Source organism: Triturus cristatus, chromosome 4_1, assembly GCF_964204655.1.
Source record: "Triturus cristatus chromosome 4_1, aTriCri1.1, whole genome shotgun sequence".
Classification (NCBI taxonomy): Eukaryota; Metazoa; Chordata; class Amphibia; order Caudata; family Salamandridae; genus Triturus; species Triturus cristatus.
The window spans coordinates 137153204-137180370 of record NC_140585.1 but is presented as its reverse complement, the minus strand read 5'-3'; the positions used below and the strand labels follow the sequence as shown (position 1 = coordinate 137180370).

The 27167-nt window shown below is 40.8% G+C and overlaps 8 non-coding genes across 8 annotated transcripts; all 8 read left to right on the top strand.

Annotated features, from left to right (window-relative positions):
• Window positions 1-3902: 3902 nt before the first annotated feature.
• On the top strand, window positions 3903-3975 carry TRNAR-UCG (transfer RNA arginine (anticodon UCG)). Its single transcript has one exon. It is a non-coding gene; the product is annotated as a tRNA-Arg (tRNA).
• Window positions 3976-9660: 5685 nt separating this feature from the next.
• Window positions 9661-9733, top strand: TRNAR-UCG (transfer RNA arginine (anticodon UCG)). Its single transcript has one exon. It is a non-coding gene; the product is annotated as a tRNA-Arg (tRNA).
• A 795-nt stretch (window positions 9734-10528) lies between these two features.
• TRNAR-CCU (transfer RNA arginine (anticodon CCU)) lies at window positions 10529-10601 on the top strand. Its single transcript has one exon. It is a non-coding gene; the product is annotated as a tRNA-Arg (tRNA).
• Window positions 10602-12836: 2235 nt separating this feature from the next.
• Window positions 12837-12909, top strand: TRNAR-UCG (transfer RNA arginine (anticodon UCG)). The gene has a single exon. It is a non-coding gene; the product is annotated as a tRNA-Arg (tRNA).
• A 6281-nt stretch (window positions 12910-19190) lies between these two features.
• On the top strand, window positions 19191-19263 carry TRNAR-UCG (transfer RNA arginine (anticodon UCG)). The gene has a single exon. It is a non-coding gene; the product is annotated as a tRNA-Arg (tRNA).
• A 2376-nt stretch (window positions 19264-21639) lies between these two features.
• TRNAR-CCU (transfer RNA arginine (anticodon CCU)) lies at window positions 21640-21712 on the top strand. The gene has a single exon. It is a non-coding gene; the product is annotated as a tRNA-Arg (tRNA).
• Window positions 21713-23227: 1515 nt separating this feature from the next.
• Window positions 23228-23300, top strand: TRNAR-UCU (transfer RNA arginine (anticodon UCU)). Its single transcript has one exon. It is a non-coding gene; the product is annotated as a tRNA-Arg (tRNA).
• Window positions 23301-24814: 1514 nt separating this feature from the next.
• Window positions 24815-24887, top strand: TRNAR-CCU (transfer RNA arginine (anticodon CCU)). The gene has a single exon. It is a non-coding gene; the product is annotated as a tRNA-Arg (tRNA).
• Window positions 24888-27167: the final 2280 nt, after the last annotated feature.

The following is a 27167-nucleotide window of genomic DNA, read 5'->3' as shown; positions in this document are numbered from 1 at the left end:
GTGCCTCAGTGGCCTATTGGATAAGGCACTGACTTCCTAAGCCAGGGATTGTGGGTTTGAGTCCCATCTGAGGTGATAACAAAAATCCTCCCTCTTTCGTTTCCAGAAAATTAGGTAGATTTATTACATGCTTCCTCTCAGAAGTTTATGAGGGATTAGGTACTTTGAAACGGTCCCATTTTACTTAGGTACACTTCACAGTCATGTTAGTGTTCTGAAACTGCAAAGTATATTTTTAAATGCCTATTTTTGTGAGATGCATTTTCGACCGGCCAGAACATATTCCTTTGGAAAAAATGATTTGAATTGGATTGGTGTGAATCTTGTTTCTAGAGGTGGTGACAGGCTTTCAGCTACTTGAATAGGTCAAGCCAGGATTCATAAAACGTATACAACCTATGTGAGTGTGAAAAATTAGCATATGCAGGAAGGAGCAATTTGTCCTACTTTCAAAACAGTTTCACTCCACGTCTGGAAACGTCCAGAGCTATGTAGAGCATACAAATGAGCTTTAAACTCATGAGGAAAGAGGTTTGTATGCAAAAAGGAAAACAAAAGCATATCGTACTCATAAAATTCTCAATATATAGATTCCAAAAAAGTGCTTCCAGCGAAAAGAGCTGAAAGAACACTATGGGATGTAAACCTGAATACCTTTCAATAATATGTTCTCCATCCATGCATACCACCTACATGATAAAAATCATCTCAGGTGAACGGATGACCGCGTGGCCTAATGGATAAGGCGTCTGACTTCGGATCAGAAGATTGAGGGTTCGAGTCCCTTCATGGCTGTTTTTGGCCAATGGTCACACAATCTGCTTTACATTCAGAGTGGAAAAAGTATTTTCCAATACTCTTGCAGTCCTCACTTTCTCATTACTAATCAATAATAAAGTGGAGTACATACTGTAAACTCATTCAGGTTGCATCTTCAGTCTAACTACTTGTGCATTTTAGTGGCATTAAAAAAAGTGTTTCTATGCCGACGCACTGAATATGTAATAGGTTTGCAGAATTTTGACGTGACAGAATGGGTTTTTAGCTTAAGTGTGTGTAGAAGAACTGCAAGGTGTGTGCCTATGTGTCCATAGAGTGCTGCATGTGTAAAATCTGTATGATTTGGGCAGTTAAAGTGCTGATTTTGCCTCAGAGTAAGAAAAGTACTACACAAAATGTATAAAGGATCGGCACATTGGCTGCCTTTGCTGATGCCCCTGTTGCCTAATTTGTAGTGCAATGGTTAAGTTGCAGAGTGTGGTTGAACTTGGTTAGGAGACTTAGTGCCTCTTTCCGTGTCCTACTGATGATAAGGATGGCTTGATACCATTTTCTAAGCCCAGTATATTGAGAAAAGAAGTAAGTGAAGAAGAAGTGTGGAGTCGAAAGTGGTTCTCCAATTTCTCTCCACTTGCTAAAATTACAAAGTCTCCATTATAGCATAGAAGAGAGCGTTAAAGTCGGGGATGGAAGAGGATGAAAATGGGAAGTTTACTTATAGTGAGAAGTGAGAAATGCCCTGTGTGCACACACCGGTGTCTGACCATAGAATACATTTAAATAATGCCTCTAGAAAAGAGCTATGCATGTGTGCCTCAGTGGCCTATTGGATAAGGCACTGACTTCCTAAGCCAGGGATTGTGGGTTTGAGTCCCATCTGAGGTGATAACAAAAATCCTCCCTCTTTCGTTTCCAGAAAATTAGGTAGATTTATTACATGCTTCCTCTCAGAAGTTTATGAGGGATTAGGTACTTTGAAACGGTCCCATTTTACTTAGGTACACTTCACAGTCATGTTAGTGTTCTGAAACTGCAAAGTATATTTTTAAATGCCTATTTTTGTGAGATGCATTTTCGACCGGCCAGAACATATTCCTTTGGAAAAAATGATTTGAATTGGATTGGTGTGAATCTTGTTTCTAGAGGTGGTGACAGGCTTTCAGCTACTTGAATAGGTCAAGCCAGGATTCATAAAACGTATACAACCTATGTGAGTGTGAAAAATTAGCATATGCAGGAAGGAGCAATTTGTCCTACTTTCAAAACAGTTTCACTCCACGTCTGGAAACGTCCAGAGCTATGTAGAGCATACAAATGAGCTTTAAACTCATGAGGAAAGAGGTTTGTATGCAAAAAGGAAAACAAAAGCATATCGTACTCATAAAATTCTCAATATATAGATTCCAAAAAAGTGCTTCCAGCGAAAAGAGCTGAAAGAACACTATGGGATGTAAACCTGAATACCTTTCAATAATATGTTCTCCATCCATGCATACCACCTACATGATAAAAATCATCTCAGGTGAACGGATGACCGCGTGGCCTAATGGATAAGGCGTCTGACTTCGGATCAGAAGATTGAGGGTTCGAGTCCCTTCATGGCTGTTTTTGGCCAATGGTCACACAATCTGCTTTACATTCAGAGTGGAAAAAGTATTTTCCAATACTCTTGCAGTCCTCACTTTCTCATTACTAATCAATAATAAAGTGGAGTACATACTGTAAACTCATTCAGGTTGCATCTTCAGTCTAACTACTTGTGCATTTTAGTGGCATTAAAAAAAGTGTTTCTATGCCGACGCACTGAATATGTAATAGGTTTGCAGAATTGTGACGTGACAGAATGGGTTTTTAGCTTAAGTGTGTGTAGAAGAACTGCAAGGTGTGTGCCTATGTGTCCATAGAGTGCTGCATGTGTAAAATCTGTATGATTTGGGCAGTTAAAGTGCTGATTTTGCCTCAGAGTAAGAAAAGTACTACACAAAATGTATAAAGGATCGGCACATTGGCTGCCTTTGCTGATGCCCCTGTTGCCTAATTTGTAGTGCAATGGTTAAGTTGCAGAGTGTGGTTGAACTTGGTTAGGAGACTTAGTGCCTCTTTCCGTGTCCTACTGATGATAAGGATGGCTTGATACCATTTTCTAAGCCCAGTATATTGAGAAAAGAAGTAAGTGAAGAAGAAGTGTGGAGTCGAAAGTGGTTCTCCAATTTCTCTCCACTTGCTAAAATTACAAAGTCTCCATTATAGCATAGAAGAGAGCGTTAAAGTCGGGGATGGAAGAGGACGAAAATGGGAAGTTTACTTATAGATAGAAGTGAGAAATGCCCTGTGTGCACACACCGGTATCTGACCATAGAATACATTTAAATAATGCCTCTAGAAAAAAGCTATTCATGTGTGCCTCAGTGGCCTAATGGATAAGGCACTGGCCTCCTAAGCCATTGATTGTGGGTTTGAGTCCCATCTGAGGTGATAACAAAATTCCTCCCTCTTTCTTTTCCAGAAAATTAGGTAGATTTATTACATGCTTCCTCTCAGAAGTTTATGAGGGATTAGGTACTTTGAAACGGTCCCATTTTACTTGTGTACACTTCACAGTCATGTTAGTGTTCTGAAACTGCAAAGTAGATTCTTAAATGCCTATTTTTGTGAGATGCATTTTCGACCGGCCAGAACATAATCCTTTGGAAAAAATGATTTGAATTGGATTGGTGTGAATCTTGTTTCTAGAGGTGGTGACAGGCTTTCAGCTACTTGAAGAGGTCAAGCCAGGATTCATAAAACTTATACAACCTATGTGAGTGTGAAAAATTAGCATATGCAGAAAGGAGCAATTTGTACTACTTTCAAAACAGTTTCACTCCACGTCTGGAAACGTCCAGAGCTATGTAAAGCATACAAATGAGCTTTAAACTCATGAGGAAAGAGGTTTGTATGCAAAAAGGAAAACAAAAGCATATCGTACTCATAAAATTCTCAATATATAGATTCCAAAAAAGTGCTTCCAGCGAAAAGAGCTGAAAGAACACTATGGGATGTAAACCTGAATACCTTTCAATAATATGTTCTCCATCCATGCATACCACCTACATGATAAAAATCATCTCAGGTGAACGGGTGACCGCGTGGCCTAATGGATAAGGCGTCTGACTTCGGATCAGAAGATTGAGGGTTCGAGTCCCTTCGTGGTCGTTTTTGGCCAATGGTCACACAATCTGCTTTACATTCAGAGTGGAAAAAGTCTTTTCCAATACTCTTGTAGTCCTCACTTTCTCATTACTAATCATTAATAAAGTGGAGTACATACTGTAAACTCATTCAGGTTTCTTCTTCAGTCTAACTACTTGTGCATTTTAGTGGCATTAAAAAGTGCTTCTATGCCGACGCACTGAATATGTAATAGGTTTGCAGAATTTTGACGTGACAGAATGGGTTTTTAGCTTAAGTGTGTGTAGAAGAACTGCAAGGTGTGTGCATAGAGTGCTACATGTGTAAAATCTATATGATTTGGGAAGTTAAAGTGCTGATTTTGCCTCCGAGTAAGAAAAGTACTACACAAAATGTATAAAGGATCGGCACATTGGCTGCCTTTGCTGATGCCCCCGTTGCCTAATTTGTAGTGCAATGGTTAAGTTGCAGAGTGTGGTTGAACTTGGTTAGGAGACTTGGTGCCTCTTTCCGTGTCCTGCTGATGATAAGGATGGCTTGATACCATTTTCTAAGCCCAGTATATTGAGAAAAGAAGTAAGTGAAGAAGAAGTGTGGAGTCGAAAGTGGTTCTCCAATTTCTCTCCACTTGCTAAAATTGCAAAGTCTCCATTATAGAATAGAAGAGAGCGTTAAAGTCGGGGATGGAAGAGGATGAAAATGGGAAGTTTACTTATAGTGAGAAGTGAGAAATGCCCTGTGTGCACACACCGGTGTCTGACTATAGAATACATTTAAATAATGCCTCTAGAAAAGAGCTATGCATGTGTGCCTCAGTGGCCTATTGGATAAGGCACTGACCTCCTAAGCCAGGGATTGTGGGTTTGAATCCCATCTGAGGTGATAACAAAAATCCTCCCTCTTTTGTTTCCAGAAAATTAGGTAGATTTATTACATGCTTCCTCTCAGAAGTTTATGAGGGATTAGGTACTTTGAAACGGTCCCATTTTACTTAGGTACACTTCACAGTCATGTTAGTGTTCTGAAACTGCAAAGTATATTTTTAATAAATGCCTATTTTTGTGAGATGCATTTTCGACCGGCCAGAATATATTCCTTTGGAAAAAATTATTTGAATTGGATTGGTGTGAATCTTGTTTCTAGAGGTGGTGACAGGCTTTCAGCTACTTGAATAGGTCAAGCCAGGATTCATAAAACTTATACAACCTATGTGAGTGTGAAAAATTAGCATATGCAGGAAGGAGCAATTTGTACTACTTTCAAAACAGTTTCACTCCACGTCTGGAAACGTCCAGAGCTATGTAGAGCATACAAATGAGCTTTAAACTCATGAGGAAAGAGGTTTGTATGCAAAAAGGAAAACAAAAGCATATCGTACTCATAAAATTCTCAATATATAGATTCCCAAAAAGTACTTCCAGCGAAAAGAGCTGAAAGAACACTATGGGATGTAAACCTGAATACCTTTCAATAATATGTTCTCCATCCATGCATACCACCTACATGATAAAAATCATCTCAGGTGAACGGATGACCACGTGGCCTAATGGATAAGGCGTCTGACTTCGGATCAGAAGATTGAGGGTTCGAGTCCCTTCTTGGCCGTTTTTGGCCAATGGTCACACAATCTGCTTTACATTCAGAGTGAAAAAAGTATTTTCCAATACTCTTGTAGTCCTCACTTTCTCATTACTAATCATTAATAAAGTGGAGTACATACTGTAAACTCATTCAGGTTGCATCTTCAGTCTAACTACTTGTGCATTTTAGTGGCATTAAAAAGTGCTTCTATGCCGACGCACTGAATATGTAATAGGTTTGCAGAATTTTGACGCGACAGAATGGGTTTTAGCTTAAGTGTGTGTAGAAGAACTGCAAGGTGTGTACCTATGTGTGCATAGAGTGCTACATGTGTAAAATCTGTATGATTTGGGCAGTTAAAGTGCTGATTTTGCCTCCGAGTAAGAAAAGTACTACACAAAATGTATAAAGGATCGGCACATTGGCTGCCTTTGCTGATGCCCCCGTTGCCTAATTTGTAGTGCAATGGTTAAGTTGCAGAGTGTGGTTAAACTTGGTTAGGAGACTTGGTGCCTCTTTCCGTGTCCTGCTGATGATAAGGATGGCTTGATACCATTTTCTAAGCCCAGTATATTGAGAAAAGAAGTAAGTGAAGAAGAAGTGTGGAGTCGAAAGTGGTTCTCCAATTTCTCTCCACTTGCTAAAATTGCAAAGTCTCCATTATAGCATAGAAGAGAGCGTTAAAGTCGGGGATGGAAGAGGATGAAAATGGGAAGTTTACTTATAGGTCTTGTGACAGACCTTTCACATAGTTTTGGACAAAGAGGTGATGTCCGGTTGCAGTGGTCATGTCTTGGCCACTGTAATCGGAAAACACAGTCTCGAACCGAGAGAAGTATTCAGACCCATCCTCCTGGGGTTTCTGTCGGCAAGCCGTCACTATCGACCAGTCTACCTTTCTTTCTGGGATTAGAGTCTTCAGCTTCTGTACAATCTTGTCTGGGAGCTCTAATATGGCTTTCGGGGGTTTCTGTCCTGGTTCTCGCTGTTTATCTATGGTATCGAGTTGTATATCCGAACGGCTCAGCGTGGTCAACTTTCCGGATTTGTTTCCACACATCAGCCGGCAGACATAATCCGAAGAACAAGTCGATATCTGCTAAAGTCATTATTGTTGAGCCTAAGGCTGTACCTAGTTCGGTGTAGAAGGCAGTCGGGTTCTTTCTTAAGTCGGGTAGAGTTTTTCTAAAGGTCAAAATATCTTTCCGGTCCCATGGCTGGTAGACCCAATTATATACAACCCTCCCCTTCGCATCTTGGTGGTTGATGTCGTCATGTGTTCCCTGACCTCGTGGGGGGACCCAGTAGGGGGCGGCCTCTTTGATGGGCATCATGGTATCAGTCCTTCCTTCCTGGGGCTTAGTCGCTATGGGGGTTTCTGTTTTGGTTGTCTGTCCGTGTTCCTTAAGGTGTCGATAGACCTCGAGTGTACGAGTGAAGAGGTTCGTCACATCGCCCTCTCCTTCTTCCCCAATGTCTACCTTCCTATATAGGGTCGCTAAGCCTTCGGGACCTTTATCGTGGTACCTATCCTCATATGCATTCAGGGCGTGATAACAAAGTCGCACGACAAAGTGTCGTCTGCGGCTGTCTGCATACGAGTTATATACGTCTGTTATATACTCCTCACTTTCCTTACGCTCCACTAGTGTCTTTACTATCTTGTCGATTCCTGCTCGTTCGTCCTTTGTTAGTCGATTCATTCTGGTGGAATCTTTCTTTCTTATCTCAGGGTCATCCAACGTCATTGCCGACGTTGTGTTCAGTACAAGAGGCTCGGCCGGCGCGGAGGCCGTGAGGGCCGAGGCCCCTGTACTGCTTTCGCTCGTGTTTGGGGGTTGGGGGTGTTGCACTACCGATTGGGAGGGTGCGTATGGAGGGGGCATGTAAATGATTGGGGGACCTAATAATAATTCGTCATTCGTTCGTTGCTTAGAGGACAACTCAGGGTAGAGCATAGAGGGGGTCCTAACAGCGTACTGGCCTGAGGTTTCGGGCTCCTGTCTTAGTTTAGTTTCCCTTCTCTCCTTTATTTCTTCTTCTAACTTTCTAGCGGCAAGGTGAGCTGCCCTTCGTAATTCCTTTTCTGCTTTTACTTCTTCCCTCTTTTTCCGTTGTGTTGCTTCTTTGCGCCACATGCCGATACTGTCAAGCATAGTAGGCGTCGTTTTATTGTTACGCAGAGCCATTTCTAGCACTTCTATCTTATGGTCGTCGAAGGATCCCATCAGTGGCCACTGACTCTCGGGGTCCTTCCTTGTGTATTTTTGCCATAGCTTGCTATAAGCTACGGCGACTAGTCCATATTTGGTGAACATGTCCTTATTAGGGGTGCCTTCCAGCGGAGCCGGATGGTCCACCTCTAATAAGCGGTCCGGGCAGAACCAACTACCAATCAGTGGGGAGAAGATAGGCATGACGGGTTTCAACGGGGACAAAAGTCAGCACTACCTATCTTTTCTCTGCTTGCAAAGACTAGACAAAATATCTCTATTCCTCGTTATTTGTAAGCGGAGAATACCTCCAAAGAACCAATATCGAACAACTAGTGTTCGGACAATCAATCAATCAATCAATGGGGAGATAAAGATAGGCACGACGGGTTACAACGGGGACAAAAGTCTGCGTTACCTACCCTTCACTATTTGCAAAGACTAGACAGAATATTTCTATTCTTCGTTATTTGCAAACAGAGAATATCTCAAAGAGCACTATTCTTCAAAACAATCAATGTTCGGACAATCAATCAGTGGGGAGATAAAGATAGGCACGACGGGTTACAACGGGGACAAAAGTCTGCGTTACCTACCCTTCACTATCTGCAAAGGGAGAGAGAGAGTGTTTCTACTCCTCCCCGTTTGTAGACAGCGAATATCTCAAAGAGAACAATCAATGAGCAATACTAGTATTTCAGACAATCAATCAATTATTTCACAATTTGTCGTGTTTCACGACCTTACCCGGACCGCGTGGACAGTTTCTCGTCTTCCGCCTCCAGTGCCCGATCGTCCTCTACTCTCCGTATTTGCCGCGGCACTCCTGATGGTTCACAGTCAGGACCGTAGATCACTCGAGAGAGGTCTGCTCGGAACCAGTGAAGTTCGGATGATCGGCTGCCAGACGAGGGTCTATCGGGCAGGAGCTCTCCCGATCGTTGCAGTCGTTCACTCTGTCGTCAGGACCTCTCCCACTGGATCCACGTGTCGCTGATGGGCCCCACGCTTGGGACGCCAATTGTTAAATGGTAGCGGCAGTTTCAGTCGATAACCTTTCAAGTATTGCCCGGCGGTAATCGCCTCTCATACCACTCGATAATTTACCAATGAAAGAGGCAGGCGCCGGAGACTGGAAGGCAGGAAACAAAGTTTTATTCCGTCAGAGCAGAACACATCAGATCAGACAGCACGGTATCGTCACGAGGTGCTCTAACTGCATCTCTGAGGCCTGGCCTCTTATACACAGGTTTATGACTTTATTGCGGGTTTATCATACATGGCACATTCTTGAGATTACTTTGATGTATCAAAGAACGTCTTCGGAATCCCCACTTCGAACTCGTTCCCACACATATCTACAGTGGAAGTCCCCACCCCATCTACAGTAGGAGATGGCTATCACGCAGCTGGACATTCCGCCAATTCCCGGGGGTGTGTGCAACCGGCCGGGTCTCAGGGGGTAGGGGCTTTGATCCACTGTAATCCCTTTGATGTGGGGTGTTTCCCTTACAGTAGGGGCAATAAACTGCATCCGCAAGGCTAGGTGATGGCCTGGGATCGATTCGGACAATGGGGCGCAGAGGAAGGGGGTTATCAAAGAGAGATGCATGACCATGTATGGGATGTGGGTCAGGCGTGGGATGTGGTTCCATGGCAGGGTCGCGCAGAAGGAGAGGGTTTATGGCCCGTGTATGAGAGAGCGGGGGTGGCCGGCGCACGGGGGATGCTTGCAGCGCCAGGGGAACGCGCTGGCGATCGACAATGAGCGGGGGAGAGAGTGGGGTGCCTAAAATGGCGGCTGTGCGTTCGCTATGCGTGGCGCTGGGGAGAGGCAAGATGGCGCAGATAATTTTCAGTTACAAGCTAAATTTCCACACACCTACATGATAAAAATCATCTCAGGTGAACGGATGACCGCGTGGCCTAATGGATAAGGCGTCTGACTTCGGATCAGAAGGTTGAGGGTTCAAGTCCCTTCGTGGTTGTTTTTGGCCAATGGTCACACAATCTGCTTTACATTCAGAGTGGAAAATGTCTTTTCCAATACTCTTGTAGTCCTCACTTTCTCATTACTAATCATTAATAAAGTGGAGTACATACTGTAAACTCATTCAGGTTTCTTCTTCAGTCTAACTACTTGTGCATTTTAGTGGCATTAAAAAGTGCTTCTATGCCGACGCACTGAATATGTAATAGGTTTGCAGAATTTTGACGTGACAGAATGGGTTTTTAGCTTAAGTGTGTGTAGAAGAACTGCAAGGTGTGTGCCTATGTGTGCATAGAGTGCTACATGTGTAAAATCTATATGATTTGGGCAGTTAAAGTGCTGATTTTGCCTCCGAGTAAGAAAAGTACTACACAAAATGTATAAAGGATCGGCACATTGGCTGCCTTTGCTGATGCCCCCGTTGCCTAATTTGTAGTGCAATGGTTAAGTTGCAGAGTGTGGTTGAACTTGGTTAGGAGACTTGGTGCCTCTTTCCGTGTCCTGCTGATGATAAGGATGGCTTGATACCATTTTCTAAGCCCAGTATATTGAGAAAAGAAGTAAGTGAAGAAGAAGTGTGGAGTCGAAAGTGGTTCTCCAATTTCTCTCCACTTGCTAAAATTGCAAAGTCTCCATTATAGCATAGAAGAGAGCGTTAAAGTCGGGGATGGAAGAGGATGAAAATGGGAAGTTTACTTATAGAGAGAAGTGAGAAATGCCCTGTGTGCACACACCGGTGTCTGACCATAGAATACATTTAAATAATGTCTCTAGAAAAGAGCTATGCATGTGTGCCTCAGTGGCCTAATGGATAAGGCGCTGGCCTCCTAAGCCAGGGATTGTGGGTTTGAGTCCCATCTGAGGTGATAACAAAAATCCTGCCTCTTTCTTTTCCAGAAAATTAGGTAGATTTATTACATGCTTCCTCTCAGAAGTTTATGAGGGATTAGGTACTTTGAAACTGTCCCGTTTTACTTGTGTACACTTCACAGTCATGTTAGTGTTCTGAAACTGCAAAGTAGATTTTTAAATGCCTATTTTTGTGAGATGCATTTTCGACCGGCCAGAACATATTCCTTTGGAAAAAATGATTTGAATTGGATTGGTGTGAATCTTGTTTCTAGAGGTGGTGACAGGCTTTCAGCTACTTGAATAGGTCAAGCCAGGATTCATAAAACCTATACAACCTATGTGAGTGTGAAAAATTAGCATATGCAGGAAGGAGCAATTTGTACTACTTTCAAAACAGTTTCACTCCACGTCTGGAAACGTCCAGAGCTATGTAGAGCATACAAATGAGCTTTAAACTCATGAGGAAAGAGGTTTGTATGCAAAAAGGAAAACAAAAGCATATCGTACTCATAAAATTCTCAATATATAGATTCCAAAAAAGTGCTTCCAGCGAAAAGAGCTGAAAGAACACTATGGGATGTAAACCTGAATACCTTTCAATAATATGTTCTCCATCCATGCATACCACCTACATGATAAAAATCATCTCAGGTGAACAGATGACCGCGTGGCCTAATGGATAAGGCGTCTGACTTCGAATCAGAAGATTGAGGGTTCGAGTCCCTTCGTGGCTGTTTTTGGCCAATGGTCACACAATCTGCTTTACATTCAGAGTGGAAAAAGTCTTTTCCAATACTCTTGTAGTCCTCACTTTCTCATTACTAATCAATAATAAAGTGGAGTACATACTGTAAACTCATTCAGGTTGCATCTTCAGTCTAACTACTTGTGCATTTTAGTGGCATTAAAAAGTGTTTCTATGCCAACGCACTGAATATGTAATAGGTTTGCAGAATTTTGACGTGACAGAATGGGTTTTTAGCTTAAGTGTGTGTAGAAGAACTGCAAGGTGTGTGCCTATGTGTGCATAGAGTGCTACATGTGTAAAATCTGTATGATTTGGGCAGTTAAAGTGCTGATTTTGCCTCAGAGTAAGAAAAGTACTACACAAAATGTATAAAGGATCGGCACATTGGCTGCCTTTGCTGATGCCCCCGTTGCCTAATTTGTAGTGCAGTGGTTAAGTTGCAGAGTGTGGTTGAACTTGGTTAGGAGACTTGGTGCCTCTTTCCGTGTCCTGCTGATGATAAGGATGGCTTGATACCATTTTCTAAGCCCAGTATATTGAGAAAAGAAGTAAGTGAAGAAGAAGTGTGGAGTCGAAAGTGGTTCTCCAATTTCTCTCCACTTGCTAAAATTACAAAGTCTCCATTATAGCATAGAAGAGAGCGTTAAAGTCGGGGATGGAAGAGGACGAAAATGGGAAGTTTACTTATAGATAGAAGTGAGAAATGCCCTGTGTGCACACACCGGTATCTGACCATAGAATACATTTAAATAATGCCTCTAGAAAAAAGCTATTCATGTGTGCATCAGTGGCCTAATGGATAAGGCACTGTCCTCCTAAGCCATTGATTGTGGGTTTGAGTCCCATCTGAGGTGATAACAAAATTCCTCCCTCTTTCTTTTCCAGAAAATTAGGTAGATTTATTACATGCTTCCTCTCAGAAGTTTATGAGGGATTAGGTACTTTGAAACGGTCCCATTTTACTTGTGTACACTTCACAGTCATGTTAGTGTTCTGAAACTGCAAAGTAGATTTTTAAATGCCTATTTTTGTGAGATGCATTTTCGACCGGCCAGAACATATTCCTTTGGAAAAAATGATATGAATTGGATTGGTGTGAATCTTGTTTCTAGAGGTGGTGACAGGCTTTCAGCTACTTGAATAGGTCAAGCCAGGATTCATAAAACTTATACAACCTATGCGAGTGTGAAAAATTAGCATATGCAGAAAGGAGCAATTTGTACTACTTTCAAAACAGTTTCACTCGACGTCTGGAAACGTCCAGAGCTATGTAAAGCATACAAATGAGCTTTAAACTCATGAGGAAAGAGGTTTGTATGCAAAAAGGAAAACAAAAGCATATCGTACTCATAAAATTCTCAATATATAGATTCCAAAAAAGTGCTTCCAGCGAAAAGAGCTGAAAGAACACTATGGGATGTAAACCTGAATACCTTTCAATAATATGTTCTCCATCCATGCATACCACCTACATGATAAAAATCATCTCAGGTGAACGGATGACCGCGTGGCCTAATGGATAAGGCGTCTGACTTCGGATCAGAAGGTTGAGGGTTCGAGTCCCTTCGTGATCGTTTTTGGCCAATGGTCACACAATCTGCTTTACATTCAGAGTGGAAAATGTCTTTTCCAATACTCTTGTAGTCCTCACTTTCTCATTACTAATCATTAATAAAGTGGAGTACATACTGTAAACTCATTCAGGTTTCTTCTTCAGTCTAACTACTTGTGCATTTTAGTGGCATTAAAAAGTGCTTCTATGCCGACGCACTGAATATGTAATAGGTTTGCAGAATTTTGATGTGACAGAATGGGTTTTTAGCTTAAGTGTGTGTAGAAGAACTGCAAGGTGTGTGCCTATGTGTGCATAGAGTGCTACATGTGTAAAATCTATATGATTTGGGGAGTTAAAGTGCTGATTTTGCCTCCGAGTAAGAAAAGTACTACACAAAATGTATAAAGGATCGGCACATTGGCTGCCTTTGCTGATGCCCCCGTTGCCTAATTTGTAGTGCAATGGTTAAGTTGCAGAGTGTGGTTGAACTTGGTTAGGAGACTTGGTGCCTCTTTCCGTGTCCTGCTGATGATAAGGATGGCTTGATACCATTTTCTAAGCCCAGTATATTGAGAAAAGAAGTAAGTGAAGAAGAAGTGTGGAGTCGAAAGTGGTTCTCCAATTTCTCTCCACTTGCTAAAATTGCAAAGTCTCCATTATAGCATAGAAGAGAGCGTTAAAGTCGGGGATGGAAGAGGATGAAAATGGGAAGTTTACTTATAGTGAGAAGTGAGAAATGCCCTGTGTGCACACACCGGTGTCTGACCATAGAATACATTTAAATAATGTCTCTAGAAAAGAGCTATGCATGTGTGCCTCAGTGGCCTATTGGATAAGGCACTGACTTCCTAAGCCAGGGATTGTGGGTTTGAGTCCCATCTGAGGTGATAACAAAAATCCTCCCTCTTTCGTTTCCAGAAAATTAGGTAGATTTATTACATGCTTCCTCTCAGAAGTTTATGAGGGATTAGGTACTTTGAAACTGTCCCGTTTTACTTGTGTACACTTCACAGTCATTTTAGTGTTCTGAAACTGCAAAGTAGATTTTTAAATGCCTATTTTTGTGAGATGCATTTTCGACCGGCCAGAACATATTCCTTTGGAAAAAATGATTTGAATTGGATTGGTGTGAATCTTGTTTCTAGAGGTGGTGACAGGCTTTCAGCTACTTGAATAGGTCAAGCCAGGATTCATAAAACCTATACAACCTATGTGAGTGTGAAAAATTAGCATATGCAGGAAGGAGCAATTTGTACTACTTTCAAAACAGTTTCACTCCACGTCTGGAAACGTCCAGAGCTATGTAGAGCATACAAATGAGCTTTAAACTCATGAGGAAAGAGGTTTGTATGCAAAAAGGAAAACAAAAGCATATCGTACTCATAAAATTCTCAATATATAGATTCCCAAAAAGTGCTTCCAGCGAAAAGAGCTGAAAGAACACTATGGGATGTAAACCTGAATACCTTTCAATAATATGTTCTCCATCCATGCATACCACCTACATGATAAAAATCATCTCAGGTGAACGGATGACCGCGTGGCCTAATGGATAAGGCGTCTGACTTCGGATCAGAAGATTGAGGGTTCGAGTCCCTTCGTGGCTGTTTTTGGCCAATGGTCACACAATCTGCTTTACATTCAGAGTGGAAAAAGTCTTTTCCAATACTCTTGTAGTCCTCACTTTCTCATTACTAATCAATAATAAAGTGGAGTACATACTGTAAACTCATTCAGGTTGCATCTTCAGTCTAACTACTTGTGCATTTTAGTGGCATTAAAAAGTGTTTCTATGCCAACGCACTGAATATGTAATAGGTTTGCAGAATTTTGACGTGACAGAATGGGTTTTTAGCTTAAGTGTGTGTAGAAGAACTGCAAGGTGTGTGCCTATGTGTGCATAGAGTGCTACATGTGTAAAATCTGTATGATTTGGGCAGTTAAAGTGCTGATTTTGCCTCAGAGTAAGAAAAGTACTACACAAAATGTATAAAGGATCGGCACATTGGCTGCCTTTGCTGATGCCCCCGTTGCCTAATTTGTAGTGCAGTGGTTAAGTTGCAGAGTGTGGTTGAACTTGGTTAGGAGACTTGGTGCCTCTTTCCGTGTCCTGCTGATGATAAGGATGGCTTGATACCATTTTCTAAGCCCAGTATATTGAGAAAAGAAGTAAGTGAAGAAGAAGTGTGGAGTCGAAAGTGGTTCTCCAATTTCTCTCCACTTGCTAAAATTACAAAGTCTCCATTATAGCATAGAAGAGAGCGTTAAAGTCGGGGATGGAAGAGGACGAAAATGGGAAGTTTACTTATAGATAGAAGTGAGAAATGCCCTGTGTGCACACACCGGTATCTGACCATAGAATACATTTAAATAATGCCTCTAGAAAAAAGCTATTCATGTGTGCATCAGTGGCCTAATGGATAAGGCACTGTCCTCCTAAGCCATTGATTGTGGGTTTGAGTCCCATCTGAGGTGATAACAAAATTCCTCCCTCTTTCTTTTCCAGAAAATTAGGTAGATTTATTACATGCTTCCTCTCAGAAGTTTATGAGGGATTAGGTACTTTGAAACGGTCCCATTTTACTTGTGTACACTTCACAGTCATGTTAGTGTTCTGAAACTGCAAAGTAGATTTTTAAATGCCTATTTTTGTGAGATGCATTTTCGACCGGCCAGAACATATTCCTTTGGAAAAAATGATATGAATTGGATTGGTGTGAATCTTGTTTCTAGAGGTGGTGACAGGCTTTCAGCTACTTGAATAGGTCAAGCCAGGATTCATAAAACTTATACAACCTATGCGAGTGTGAAAAATTAGCATATGCAGAAAGGAGCAATTTGTACTACTTTCAAAACAGTTTCACTCAACGTCTGGAAACGTCCAGAGCTATGTAAAGCATGCAAATGAGCTTTAAACTCATGAGGAAAGAGGTTTGTATGCAAAAAGGAAAACAAAAGCATATCGTACTCATAAAATTCTCAATATATAGATTCCAAAAAAGTGCTTCCAGCGAAAAGAGCTGAAAGAACACTATGGGATGTAAACCTGAATACCTTTCAATAATATGTTCTCCATCCATGCATACCACCTACATGATAAAAATCATCTCAGGTGAACGGATGAACGCGTGGCCTAATGGATAAGGCGTCTGACTTCGGATCAGAAGGTTGAGGGTTCGAGTCCCTTCGTGATCGTTTTTGGCCAATGGTCACACAATCTGCTTTACATTCAGAGTGGAAAATGTCTTTTCCAATACTCTTGTAGTCCTCACTTTCTCATTACTAATCATTAATAAAGTGGAGTACATACTGTAAACTCATTCAGGTTTCTTCTTCAGTCTAACTACTTGTGCATTTTAGTGGCATTAAAAAGTGCTTCTATGCCGACGCACTGAATATGTAATAGGTTTGCAGAATTTTGATGTGACAGAATGGGTTTTTAGCTTAAGTGTGTGTAGAAGAACTGCAAGGTGTGTGCCTATGTGTGCATAGAGTGCTACATGTGTAAAATCTATATGATTTGGGGAGTTAAAGTGCTGATTTTGCCTCCGAGTAAGAAAAGTACTACACAAAATGTATAAAGGATCGGCACATTGGCTGCCTTTGCTGATGCCCCCGTTGCCTAATTTGTAGTGCAATGGTTAAGTTGCAGAGTGTGGTTGAACTTGGTTAGGAGACTTGGTGCCTCTTTCCGTGTCCTGCTGATGATAAGGATGGCTTGATACCATTTTCTAAGCCCAGTATATTGAGAAAAGAAGTAAGTGAAGAAGAAGTGTGGAGTCGAAAGTGGTTCTCCAATTTCTCTCCACTTGCTAAAATTGCAAAGTCTCCATTATAGCATAGAAGAGAGCGTTAAAGTCGGGGATGGAAGAGGATGAAAATGGGAAGTTTACTTATAGTGAGAAGTGAGAAATGCCCTGTGTGCACACACCGGTGTCTGACCATAGAATACATTTAAATAATGCCTCTAGAAAAGAGCTATGCATGTGTGCCTCAGTGGCCTATTGGATAAGGCACTGACTTCCTAAGCCGGGGATTGTGGGTTTGAGTCCCATCTGAGGTGATAACAAAAATCCTCCCTCTTTCGTTTCCAGAAAATTAGGTAGATTTATTACATGCTTCCTCTCAGAAGTTTATGAGGGATTAGGTACTTTGAAACGGTCCCATTTTACTTAGGTACACTTCACAGTCATGTTAGTGTTCTGAAACTGCAAAGTATATTTTTAAATGCCTATTTTTGTGAGATGCATTTTCGACCGGCCAGAACATATTCCTTTGGAAAAAATGATTTGAATTGGATTGGTGTGAATCTTGTTTCTAGAGGTGGTGACAGGCTTTCAGCTACTTGAATAGGTCAAGCCAGGATTCATAAAACGTATACAACCTATGTGAGTGTGAAAAATTAGCATATGCAGGAAGGAGCAATTTGTCCTACTTTCAAAACAGTTTCACTCCACGTCTGGAAACGTCCAGAGCTATGTAGAGCATACAAATGAGCTTTAAACTCATGAGGAAAGAGGTTTGTATGCAAAAAGGAAAACAAAAGCATATCGTACTCATAAAATTCTCAATATATAGATTCCAAAAAAGTGCTTCCAGCGAAAAGAGCTGAAAGAACACTATGGGATGTAAACCTGAATACCTTTCAATAATATGTTCTCCATCCATGCATACCACCTACATGATAAAAATCATCTCAGGTGAACGGATGACCGCGTGGCCTAATGGATAAGGCGTCTGACTTCGGATCAGAAGATTGAGGGTTCGAGTCCCTTCATGGCTGTTTTTGGCCAATGGTCACACAATCTGCTTTACATTCAGAGTGGAAAAAGTATTTTCCAATACTCTTGCAGTCCTCACTTTCTCATTACTAATCAATAATAAAGTGGAGTACATACTGTAAACTCATTCAGGTTGCATCTTCAGTCTAACTACTTGTGCATTTTAGTGGCATTAAAAAAAGTGTTTCTATGCCGACGCACTGAATATGTAATAGGTTTGCAGAATTTTGACGTGACAGAATGGGTTTTTAGCTTAAGTGTGTGTAGAAGAACTGCAAGGTGTGTGCCTATGTGTCCATAGAGTGCTGCATGTGTAAAATCTGTATGATTTGGGCAGTTAAAGTGCTGATTTTGCCTCAGAGTAAGAAAAGTACTACACAAAATGTATAAAGGATCGGCACATTGGCTGCCTTTGCTGATGCCCCTGTTGCCTAATTTGTAGTGCAATGGTTAAGTTGCAGAGTGTGGTTGAACTTGGTTAGGAGACTTAGTGCCTCTTTCCGTGTCCTACTGATGATAAGGATGGCTTGATACCATTTTCTAAGCCCAGTATATTGAGAAAAGAAGTAAGTGAAGAAGAAGTGTGGAGTCGAAAGTGGTTCTCCAATTTCTCTCCACTTGCTAAAATTACAAAGTCTCCATTATAGCATAGAAGAGAGCGTTAAAGTCGGGGATGGAAGAGGACGAAAATGGGAAGTTTACTTATAGATAGAAGTGAGAAATGCCCTGTGTGCACACACCGGTATCTGACCATAGAATACATTTAAATAATGCCTCTAGAAAAAAGCTATTCATGTGTGCCTCAGTGGCCTAATGGATAAGGCACTGGCCTCCTAAGCCATTGATTGTGGGTTTGAGTCCCATCTGAGGTGATAACAAAATTCCTCCCTCTTTCTTTTCCAGAAAATTAGGTAGATTTATTACATGCTTCCTCTCAGAAGTTTATGAGGGATTAGGTACTTTGAAACGGTCCCATTTTACTTGTGTACACTTCACAGTCATGTTAGTGTTCTGAAACTGCAAAGTAGATTCTTAAATGCCTATTTTTGTGAGATGCATTTTCGACCGGCCAGAACATATTCCTTTGGAAAAAATGATTTGAATTGGATTGGTGTGAATCTTGTTTCTAGAGGTGGTGACAGGCTTTCAGCTACTTGAAGAGGTCAAGCCAGGATTCATAAAACTTATACAACCTATGTGAGTGTGAAAAATTAGCATATGCAGAAAGGAGCAATTTGTACTACTTTCAAAACAGTTTCACTCCACGTCTGGAAACGTCCAGAGCTATGTAAAGCATACAAATGAGCTTTAAACTCATGAGGAAAGAGGTTTGTATGCAAAAAGGAAAACAAAAGCATATCGTACTCATAAAATTCTCAATATATAGATTCCAAAAAAGTGCTTCCAGCGAAAAGAGCTGAAAGAACACTATGGGATGTAAACCTGAATACCTTTCAATAATATGTTCTCCATCCATGCATACCACCTACATGATAAAAATCATCTCAGGTGAACGGGTGACCGCGTGGCCTAATGGATAAGGCGTCTGACTTCGGATCAGAAGATTGAGGGTTCGAGTCCCTTCGTGGTCGTTTTTGGCCAATGGTCACACAATCTGCTTTACATTCAGAGTGGAAAAAGTCTTTTCCAATACTCTTGTAGTCCTCACTTTCTCATTACTAATCATTAATAAAGTGGAGTACATACTGTAAACTCATTCAGGTTTCTTCTTCAGTCTAACTACTTGTGCATTTTAGTGGCATTAAAAAGTGCTTCTATGCCGACGCACTGAATATGTAATAGGTTTGCAGAATTTTGACGTGACAGAATGGGTTTTTAGCTTAAGTGTGTGTAGAAGAACTGCAAGGTGTGTGCATAGAGTGCTACATGTGTAAAATCTATATGATTTGGGAAGTTAAAGTGCTGATTTTGCCTCCGAGTAAGAAAAGTACTACACAAAATGTATAAAGGATCGGCACATTGGCTGCCTTTGCTGATGCCCCCGTTGCCTAATTTGTAGTGCAATGGTTAAGTTGCAGAGTGTGGTTGAACTTGGTTAGGAGACTTGGTGCCTCTTTCCGTGTCCTGCTGATGATAAGGATGGCTTGATACCATTTTCTAAGCCCAGTATATTGAGAAAAGAAGTAAGTGAAGAAGAAGTGTGGAGTCGAAAGTGGTTCTCCAATTTCTCTCCACTTGCTAAAATTGCAAAGTCTCCATTATAGAATAGAAGAGAGCGTTAAAGTCGGGGATGGAAGAGGATGAAAATGGGAAGTTTACTTATAGTGAGAAGTGAGAAATGCCCTGTGTGCACACACCGGTGTCTGACTATAGAATACATTTAAATAATGCCTCTAGAAAAGAGCTATGCATGTGTGCCTCAGTGGCCTATTGGATAAGGCACTGACCTCCTAAGCCAGGGATTGTGGGTTTGAATCCCATCTGAGGTGATAACAAAAATCCTCCCTCTTTTGTTTCCAGAAAATTAGGTAGATTTATTACATGCTTCCTCTCAGAAGTTTATGAGGGATTAGGTACTTTGAAACGGTCCCATTTTACTTAGGTACACTTCACAGTCATGTTAGTGTTCTGAAACTGCAAAGTATATTTTTAATAAATGCCTATTTTTGTGAGATGCATTTTCGACCGGCCAGAATATATTCCTTTGGAAAAAATTATTTGAATTGGATTGGTGTGAATCTTGTTTCTAGAGGTGGTGACAGGCTTTCAGCTACTTGAATAGGTCAAGCCAGGATTCATAAAACTTATACAACCTATGTGAGTGTGAAAAATTAGCATATGCAGGAAGGAGCAATTTGTACTACTTTCCAAACAGTTTCACTCCACGTCTGGAAACGTCCAGAGCTATGTAGAGCATACAAATGAGCTTTAAACTCATGAGGAAAGAGGTTTGTATGCAAAAAGGAAAACAAAAGCATATCGTACTCATAAAATTCTCAATATATAGATTCCAAAAAAGTGCTTCCAGCGAAAAGAGCTGAAAGAACACTATGGGATGTAAACCTGAATACCTTTCAATAATATGTTCTCCATCCATGCATACCACCTACATGATAAAAATCATCTCAGGTGAACGGATGACTGTGTGGCCTAATGGATAAGGTGTCTGACTTCGGATCAGAAGATTGAGGGTTCGAGTCCCTTCGTGGTCGTTTTTGGCCAATGGTCACACAATCTGCTTTACATTCAGAGTGGAAAAAGTATTTTCCAATACTCTTGTAGTCCTCACTTTCTCATTACTAATCATTAATAAAGTGGAGTACATACTGTAAACTCATTCAGGTTGCATCTTCAGTCTAACTACTTGTGCATTTTAGTGGCATTAAAAAGTGCTTCTATGCCGACGCACTGAATATGTAATAGGTTTGCAGAATTTTGACGTGACAGAATGGGTTTTTAGCTTAAGTGTGTGTAGAAGAACTGCAAGGTGTGTGCCTATGTGTGCATAGAGTGCTACATGTGTATAATCTGTATGATTTGGGCAGTTAAAGTGCTGATTTTGCCTCCGAGTAAGAAAAGTACTACACAAAATGTATAAAGGATCGGCACATTGGCTGCCTCTGCTGATGCCCCCGTTGCCTAATTTGTAGTGCAATGGTTAAGTTGCAGAGTGTGGTTGAACTTGGTTAGGAGATTTGGTGCCTCTTTCCGTGTCCTGCTGATGATAAGGATGGCTTGATACCATTTTCTAAGCCCAGTATATTGAGAAAAGAAGTAAGTGAAGAAGAAGTGTGGAGTCGAAAGTGGTTCTCCAATTTCTCTCCACTTGCTAAAATTGCAAAGTCTCCATTATAGCATAGAAGAGAGCGTTAAAGTCGGGGATGGAAGAGGATGAAAATGGGAAGTTTACTTATAGAGAGAAGTGAGAAATGCCCTGTGTGCACACACCGGTGTCTGACTATAGAATACATTTAAATAATGCCTCTAGAAAAGAGCTATGCATGTGTGCCTCAGTGGCCTAATGGATAAGGCACTGGCCTCCTAAGCCAGGGATTGTGGGTTTGAGTCCCATCTGAGGTGATAACAAAAATCCTCCCTCTATCTTTTCCAGAAAATTAGGTAGATTCATTACATGCTTCCTCTCAGAAGTTTATGAGGGATTAGTTACTTTGAAACGGTCCCATTTTACTTGTGTACACTTCACAGTCATGTTAGTGTTCTGAAACTGCAAAGTAGATTTTTAAATGCCTATTTTTGTGAGATGCATTTTCGACCGGCCAGAACATATTCCTTTGGAAAAAATGATTTGAATTGGATTGGTGTGAATCTTGTTTCTAGAGGTGGTGACAGGCTTTCAGCTACTTGAATAGGTCAAGCCAAGATTCATAAAACTTATACAACCTATGTGAGTGAGAACAATTAGCATATGCAGGAAGGAGCAATTTGTACTACTTTCAAAACAGTTTCACTCCACGTCTGGAAACGTCCATAGCTATGTAGAGCATACAAATGAGCTTTAAACTCATGAGGAAAGAGGTTTGTATGCAAAAAGGAAAACAAAAGCATATCGTACTCATAAAATTCTCACTATATAGATTCCAAAAAAGTGCTTCCAGCGAAAAGAGCTGAAAGAACACTATGGGATGTAAACCTGAATACCTTTCAATAATATGTTCTCCATCCATGCATACCACCTACATGATAAAAATCATCTCAGGTGAACGGATGACCGCGTGGCCTAATGGATAAGGCGTCAGACTTCGGATCAGAAGATTGAGGGTTCGAGTTCCTTCGTGGTCGTTTTTGGCCAATGGTCACACAATCTGCTTTACATTCAGAGTGGAAAAAGTCTTTTCCAATACTCTTGTAGTCCTCACTTTCTCATTACTAACCATTAATAAAGTGGAGTACATACTGTAAACTCATTCAGGTTGCATCTTCAGTCTAACTACTTGTGCATTTTAGTGGCATTAAAAAGTGCTTCTATGCCGACGCACTGAATATGTAATAGGTTTGCAGAATTTTGACGTGACAGAATGGGTTTTTAGCTTAAGTGTGTGTAGAAGAACTGCAAGGTGTGTGCCTAAGTGTGCATAGAGTGCTACATGTGTAAAATTTGTATGACTTGGGCAGTTAAAGTGCTGATTTTGCCTACGAGTAAGAAAAGTACTCCACAAAATAGATAAAGGATCGGCACATTGGCTGCCTTTGCTGATGCCCCCGTTGCCTAATTTGTAGTGCAATGGTTAAGTTGCAGAGTCTGGTGGAACTTGGTTAGGAGACTTGGTGCCTCTTTCCGTGTCCTGCTGATGATAAGGATGGCTTGATACCATTTTCTAAGCCCAGTCTTTTGAGAAAAGAAGTAAGTGAAGAAGAAGTGTGGAGTCGAAAGTGGTTCTCCAATTTCTCTCCACTTGCTAAAATTGCAAAGTCTCCATTATAGCATAGAAGACAGCGTTAAAGTTGGGGATGGAAGAGGATGAAAATGGGAAGTTTACTTATAGAGAGAAGTGAGAAATGCCCTGTGTGCACACATCAGTGTCTGACCATAGAATACATTTAAATAATGCCTCTAGAAAAGAGCTATGCATGTGTGCCTCAGTGGCCTAATGGATAAGGCACTGGCCTTCTAAGCCAGGGATTGTGGGTTCAAGTCCCATCTGAGGTGATAACAAAAATCCTCCCTCTTTCTTTTCCAGAAAATTAGGTAGATTTATTACATGCTTCCTCTCAGAAGTTTATGAGGGATCAGGTACTTTGAAACGTCCCGTTTTACTTGTGTACACTTCACAGTCATGTTAGTGTTCTGAAACTGCAAAGTATATTTTTAAATGCCTATTTTTGTGAGATGCATTTTTGACCGGCCAGAACATATTCCTTTGGAAAAAATGATTTGAATTGGATTGGTGTGAATCTTATTTCTAGAGGTGGTGACAGGCTTTCAGCTACTTGAATAGGTCAAGCCAGGATTCATAAAACTTATACAACCTATGTGAATGTGAAAAATTAGCATCTGCAGGAAGGAGCAATTTGTCCTACTTTCAAAACAGTTTCACTCCACGTCTGGAAACCTCCAGAGCTATGTAGAGCATACAAATGAGCTTTAAACTCATGAGGAAAGAGGTTTGTATGCAAAAAGGAAAACAAAAGCATATCGTACTCATAAAATTCTCAATATATAGATTCCAAAAAAGTGCTTCCAGCGAAAAGAGCTGAAAGAACACTATGGAATGTAAACCTGAATACCTTTCAATAATATGTTCTCCATCCATGCATACCACCTACATGATAAAAATCATCTCAGGTGTACGGATGACTGCGTGGCCTAATGGATAAGGCGTCTGACTTCGGATCAGAAGATTGAGGGTTCGAGTCCCTTCGTTGTCGTTTTTGGCCAATGGTTACACAATCTGCTTTACATTCAGAGTGGAAAAAGTATTTTCCAATACTCTTGTAGTCCTCACTTTCTCATTACTAATCATTAATAAAGTGGAGTACATACTGTAAACTCATTCAGGTTGCATCTTCAGTCTAACTACTTGTGCATTTTAGTGGCATTAAAAAGTGCTTCTATGCCGACGCACTGAATATGTAATAGGTTTGCAGAATTTTGACGTGACAGAATGGGTTTTTAGCTTAAGTGTGTGTAGAAGAACTGCAAGCTGTGTGCCTATGTGTGCATAGAGTGCTACATGTGTAAAATCTGTATGATTTGGGCAGTTAAAGTGCTGATTTTGCCTACGAGTAAGAAAAGTACTCCACAAAATAGATAAAGGATCGGCACATTGGCTGCCTTTGCTGATGCCCCCGTTGCCTAATTTGTAGTGCAATGGTTAAGTTGCAGAGTGTGGTTGAACTTGGTTAGGAGACTTAGTGCCTCTTTCCGTGTCCTACTGATGATAAGGATGGCTTGATACCATTTTCTAAGCCCAGTATATTGAGAAAATAAGTAAGTGAAGAAGAAGTGTGGAGTCGAAAGTGGTTCTCCAATTTCTCTCCACTTGCTAAAATTGCAAAGTCTCCATTATAGCATAGAAGAGAGCGTTAAAGTCGGGGATGGAAGAGGATGAAAATGGGAAGTTTACTTATAGAGAGAAGTGAGAAATGCCCTGTGTGCACACACCAGTGTCTGACCATAGAATACATTTAAATAATGCCTCTAGAAAAGAGCTATGAATGTGTGCCTCAGTGGCCTAATGGATAAGGCACTGGCCTCCTAAGCCAGGGATTGTGGGTTTGAGTCCCATCTGAGGTGATAACAAAAATCCTCCCTCTTCCTTTTCCAGAAAATTAGGTAGATTTATTACATGCTTCCTCTAAGAAGTTTATGAGGGATTTGGTACTTTGAAACGGTCCCATTTTACTTGTGTACACTTTTTATATGTATTTGTTTTAGCATACTTTTATGATTTTAACAAATCGAATAAAGTGGTTTTGACTGACTGACTACTTGTGTACACTTCACAGTCATGTTAGTGTTCTGAAACTGCAAAGTAGATTTTTAAATGCCTATTTTTGTGAGATGCATTTTCGACCGGCCAGAACATATTCCTTTGGAAAAAATGATTTGAATTGGATTGGTGTGAATCTTGTTTCTAGAGGTGGTGACAGGCTTTCAGCTACTTGAATAGGTCAAGCCAGGATTCATAAAACTTATACAGCCTATGTGAGTGTGAAAAATTAGCATATGCAGGAAGGAGCAATTTGTACTACTTTCAAAACAGTTTCACTCCACGTCAGGAAACGTCCAGAGCTATGTAGAGCATACAAATGAGCTTTAAACTCATGAGGAAAGAGGTTTGTATGCAAAAAGGAAAACAAAAGCATATCGTACTCATAAAATTCTCAATATATAGATTCCAAAAAAGTGCTTCCAGCGAAAAGAGCTGAAAGAACACTATGGAATGTAAACCTGAATACCTTTCAATAATATGTTCTCCATCCATGCATACCACCTACATGATAAAAGTCATCTCAGGTGAACGGATGACCGCGTGGCCTAATGGATAAGGCATCTGACTTCGGATCAGCAGATTCAGGGTTCGAGTCCCTTCGTGGTCGTTTTTGGCCAATGGTCACACAATCTGCTTTACATTCAGAGTGGAAAAAGTATTTTCCAATACTCTTGTAGTCCTCACTTTCTCATTACTAATCATTAATAAAGTGGAGTACATACTGTAAACTCATTCAGGTTGCATCTTCAGTCTAACTACTTGTGCATTTTAGTGGCATTAAAAAGTGCTTCTATGCCGACGCACTGAATATGTAATAGGTTTGCAGAATTTTGACGTGACAGAATGGGTTTTTAGCTTAAGTGTGTGTAGAAGAACTGCAAGGTGTGTGCCTATGTGTGCATAGAGTGCAACGTTGGTAAAATATGTATGATTTGGGCAGTTAAAGTGCTGATTTTGCCTCCGAGTAAGAAAAGTACTACACAAAATGTATAAAGGATCGGCACATTGGCTGCCTTTGCTGATGCCCCCGTTGCCTAATTTGTAGTGCAATGGTTAAGTTGCAGAGTCTGGTGGAACTTGGTTAGGAGACTTAGTGCCTCTTTCCGTGTCCTGCTGATGATAAGGATGGCTTGATACCATTTTCTAAGCCCAGTCTTTTGAGAAAAGAAGTAAGTGAAGAAGAAGTGTGGAGTCGAAAGTGGTTCTCCAATTTCTCTCCACTTGCTAAAATTGCAAAGTCTCCATTATAGCATAGAAGAGAGCGTTAAAGTCGGGGATGGAAGAGGATGAAAATGGGAAGTTTACTTATAGAGAGAAGTGAGAAATGCCCTGTGTGCACACACCGGTGTCTGACCATAGAATACATTTAAATAATGCCTCTAGAAAAGCACTATGCATGTGTGCCTCACTGGCCTTACGGATAAGGCACTGGCCTCCTAAGCCAGGGATTGTGGGTTCGAGTCCCATCTGAGGTGATAACAAAAATCCTTCCTCTTTCTTTTCCAGAAAATTAGGTAGATTTATTACATGCTTCCTCTCAGAAGTTTATGAGGGATTAGGTACTTTGAAACGGTCCCATTTTACTTGTGTACACTTCACAGTCATGTTAGTGTTCTGAAACTGCAAAGTATATTTTTAAATGCCTATTTTTGTGAGATGCATTTTCGACCGGCCAGAACATATTCCTTTGGAAAAAATGATTTGAATTGGATTGGTGTGAATCTTGTTTCTAGAGGTGGTGACAGGCTTTCAGCTACTTGAATAGGTCAAGCCAGGATTCATAAAACTTATACAACCTATGTGAGTGTGAAAAATTAGCATATGCAGGAAGGAGCAATTTGTACTACTTTCAAAACAGTTTCACTCCACGTCTGGAAACGTCCAGAGCTATGTAGAGCATACAAATGAGCTTTAAACTCATGAGGAAAGAGGTTTGTATGCAAAAAGGAAAACAAAAGCATATCGTACTCATAAAATTCTCAATATATAGATTCCAAAAAAGTGCTTCCAGCGAAAAGAGCTGAAAGAACACTATGGGATGTAAACCTGAATACGTTTCAATAATATGTTCTCCATCCATG